Genomic DNA, 4,637 nt, shown 5'->3' with positions numbered 1-4,637 from the left:
AGCATCAATTTGTTCTCCCTTATCCGCACTTCATCTTGAAGCAACTGTGTGTTAGCTGATTTGAATCCAGGCACTTCCACTCATGATACAGCTGGTTTTCATCCTAGACTACATGGTTCTTATTGAGAACTAATTATTTCATACAGCTTTAATACTGTTCAGAGTCTTGAGAATCTCATTGAATGACGATGGACATATATTATTACCTCACAGATTGTTTTAAACAGCCATATCTCACATTCTAATTGTATTGCCACTCTATAGCCCTTGCACTGCATCCTGCACACCAAGGAATCACCACCTCTCCTATTCTGTCATTTTGGTTAAGGAAAAAAACATGTTGCCTGCTTTTTACCAAGTGAATAACCCAAGGAAGTTCCATTTGTTAAAAGGAAGAATCTTATTTTAAAAATTACACATTACAGATTAAAATACCAGATTTCTCCCCAAGGCCACATATTTGAGCCTTTGGAAGAGAACTGGCCAAACAAAGGTCTATACCTCTTTTCTGCTGTTTGCCTTAAACAGCATGAAGACAACAGAGCAAGTTAAATGTGATGAAAATGGCTTTACTATATGTATGTATATAAGAAAAGAAATACACATGTATATATTTCAAGCAAGGGGATACATATTTCCATTCATTTTAAATAATCCCAAGATAACAGTGAGCCATAATGATGAAAGTATTGTAGCAGTTACAATAAATAAAGAGTAAAATAGTTTCTGTCTTAGAAAGAAAAAAGAAGATACTGGAGAACCCATATTTGCATTTAATTTCCAATTTCTTGCAAGTGGACTGAGACTAGTAGTTTCTTATCAGAAGCCTAGAATCTTGATGCCTCATGATTAATAAATAAATATTACCCATAATTTCCTTCTAAAGATCTCTCCAAGTTGGTTAGTTAGGGTTATCTTGAAATATCTGAAAGGGATAAGATTAAACTACATACCTTAAAATATATAATGTGTATGTACTTATTTTTATAGCATTTATCACAACGGTTATCATTTACCTAATGTTTAGATTATATAATATTTCACTGACGTATTTATAACATTTCTAACAATGGTTAACATTTACCTATTGTTTACATTATGCCAATCACGTTGCTTAGGACTTTTGCTGCATTTCATAGTCTTAACAACCTAGATGTAGTCACTTTTGGCAATATCCAGCTAGTCATTTAGTTTTGGGAAATTAGAAAAATAAAGTAAAATAAAGATGTTCATGAATCACTCTCCATACTGACATATTCTTATCAACATTGCCAATAAGGTTTTATCAGCCTCAGGCATGAGGCAAATCTATCTTATTAGTGTGAAAACTAATGAAAGATCATCCTAACAATGATAATTAATTGCAGTTGTTGACAAGGACTCAGTTCTTTTACACTCCTTTGCTGTTGCTCTTTCTTGATCTTTCAGCTCTCTTCTCTCAATTAGGCATATGAAAAGTTCGGCCCTCCCCTTTGAGAAAGAAGCTTTTAGATTAATCATATTATCTTAAGGTTCCAAATCTCCATGCCTGTGTGACCTTTCTTCCGTTAGAATCCATTATCTTAAACTATCACAATAATCCTGGCTTTAGGGAGGGAGACAGGGAAAAGGAATCAAACCTAATAGATGGCAAATAAGATTAATCTATGATCTAAGTGCCGATTACACTTGGCCCTGCCCTTGAACACCCAGGTGTAACCTTGAAATTCACATCTGCTAAGACACAGCAATTGGATTGAGTGTCCCTCAAGGCCTTAAGGGCAGCTGGCCAAACTTTACCCATTACTCCCCAGTGAGATCGTGGGCTGTCTCAACCTCTAACTCTTTTTACTTGTGGAATTTGGCAGCTGTGCTTTTTCATGTTTGTTTTGGGATAGTTCACATTTTTCAGATAAAATACTTATTTTGGGTCCTTGATTTTTGTTTGTCAGAAGCACCAGGCCATGGAGGGAATGAACTTTTACCTGGACCTCACAAGAGGAAAACAAATGATCCAGCTCCTCAGAATCTGATAGCTACACCAAAATAAATTTAGTCTCTGCTTCTTTCAAAACACTGACATACTGATTCTTAAAGCTACATATGTTTAAGAAAAACCAAGAGGAGGAAAAAAAAAAACTCCCCCTTGTAACATTTGTCATCTGAACTTTGAGCTGATTATTTTCTTCCACATGGCCTGAGGTCTTGGAAAGGACACCCTTTTGGTAAGATGGAACATGACATCGGGATGTCCCAGCTACTGGTGACATAGACAGGAAAAAGGATTATGTAGAGAAAGCAGTTTCAGCCAAAGAGAAGTATCACTGGCTCAGATAGAGGGAAGCAAAAGGAAAATGCATTCTCATTAAAAGTTGGCCCTGTCTGCAGACACTCAAAGTTGACCATATAGAGTGTTTTCTCATTATGATTCTGTGTTGTTAGACCTCTAAATGTATTGAAATCCTGAAAGACAGAATAAAATTAAGTCCAAAATGAGAGTAAGAAGGAAAGTTAGGTCTAAACAAGGAAATAATAAGTAGACTTTAAAAATAATAGAGGTAAAATTTGGCATATGGAAAATATGACCATGCGTCCTGAAAAAGATAGCTGAATAAAAAATGCCAGGGATATCGATTAGTGAACTCATTCTCAAGCCATTCTTATTGGTGTTACACCTATGCTGGGAGTCTCTCTTTGGCATACTCCCAAGCCCAAGTTCTATCTAAAAACAGAACGACTCTTGCAGTGTTCACTTTGTGAAGTTTTTCTCAACTGTTCTCTTAACAAAAATTAACACATATTTGTTTTAGTTATACTGAGATTTGTAGGACAAGGACCTCAGACCCACAGTTCCTGAGCAATTATTCTGTACTTTTTCTTGTCACTTTATAGTTTAATTGCTAAAGTATTAGAAATAAATTCAATCTCACAATAATCTCTATTTCCTTTTTTCTCTTTTAAAAGTAAATTATTGGATTTTTTTTTCTTAGTAAGTATAATGAAGTAGGTAGAAGCACTGTTTTTCAGAGATCACCCTTTGGAAACTTAATTGTGAAGCTTATTTATCAAGAAGATGTGGCTGGTTCAAAAATCCTGGGTGACACAGATTGCATGATCTAGACCTTGCCGCTTAACATGTCTGAGTTTTGATTTCCACAAATGTAAAAAGGAATATGGAAATAAGTCTATGTCAATCCAGGGTTGAAGATTCTATAATTACATGTATAAAACTGTCTGACAATAGCTGGCTGATTGGGTTGAATCCCAGCTCTGTTGTTTCTTAACTGTGTGACCTTGGGTAAATTGCTCAACCACGCTGTACTTTAATTTCCTTACTTGAGAGTAGGAATTAACAGTCTTTACCTTATAATGTTTTGTCGGGGCTTAAATGAGTGAAAAGAGGTAAACTGCTTAGAAGGTATTTAAGAAGTACTGTATAATTGTTTGCTATTATTGTTATCCTTGCTGTCATTATTAGAGTCAGTGAAAGATATTCTTTTTTCTTTTTTTTGTGGTGGGTGAACTCAAAAACACTGGAAAACAACAATACTACTGGTTCTTTAGATTTTTATAAGGATCACAGCTGAAAAAACATCAAAGAAATGAAGGATTCTGGAAGCTCTGGTAAAAACACAAAGGATTCTCCAAGGCTTCCTTTCTCTTGCGAGTTAGGACAGTGGCATTTTGGCTGAGTGTAGGAGCCCTTGTCAGCTGTCCTGGGAGGGTTAACTCACACCTAGGCGGGAGCCTGATGCCATTAAGTCGGGGACAGTAATGAAATTTCATTTAATTTGTCAGGAAGAAAGTGCTAATGTTAAAAGGCATTTAATAAAAAAGGGAGAGATTCTTTGAAAGGGAGTCCTTAAGTAATTACTTCAAGTGTCTTATGCCTACTCACCAGAATATTTACATTAGTGTCTTACAGTGCCAGTGTGTAATTAAATTAGTGCAACATTTACAGTCCCTGCTTTTTTTTTTCTTTTAAGGAAGTGTTATTTTATTAATAATACTACTTTAAAAAAAAAAAAAAGAAAGAAAGAAAATAACTTGATGCAATCAAATCACATGTTCATATTTTTTGTTGTTTTTGAAAATTTCTTACTAAGAGAATTGCTGAATTAAAGTTGCATGTGTGTGCATGTGTTGGGAAGAAGTGCTGATTCCAGCGCAGAGTGGCTGTACTCCTTCCTCATCTCCACTCACAAAAATGCCATCTTTTATCTACTCAGACCTGACATGGAGATTCAGGTCAGCAGCCAGGGACTGTCAGCATATTGCAGTGGATACCCCTGCCTAGTCCAGGTTCTCTTTTCAACTTGTCTTCGAGGCAAGAATGGATACAGATGTGAGAGTGAGAGGAAGTCTGCGGGAAGCCGGGTGAGGCAGGCTCATCCCTCATCACTCTGTGCGCACAGAGAAGCTCAGGCCCTCGCCGGCAATAGCAAGAGGAGTTAACTAATGTGCCAGGAGTGGTGGATGGCCCATGGGACCACCACTGAATGCATTTCAGGTCACAATGAGGAAAATGATTCTTAAACATTTGGAAGTAACCTGCTGCTGTTTTTCCGAATGAATTAATGAAATCTCCTAATGAATGAGTCTGTGCACTGATAACATACAAATGTGTAACTTTTATCACGTCTGTCTTCCAAGATGTA

Source organism: Cebus imitator, unplaced genomic scaffold, assembly GCF_001604975.1.
Source record: "Cebus imitator isolate Cc_AM_T3 unplaced genomic scaffold, Cebus_imitator-1.0 Scaffold19, whole genome shotgun sequence".
Lineage (NCBI taxonomy): Eukaryota > Metazoa > Chordata > Mammalia > Primates > Cebidae > Cebus > Cebus imitator.
This window is presented reverse-complemented; position numbering follows the sequence as displayed.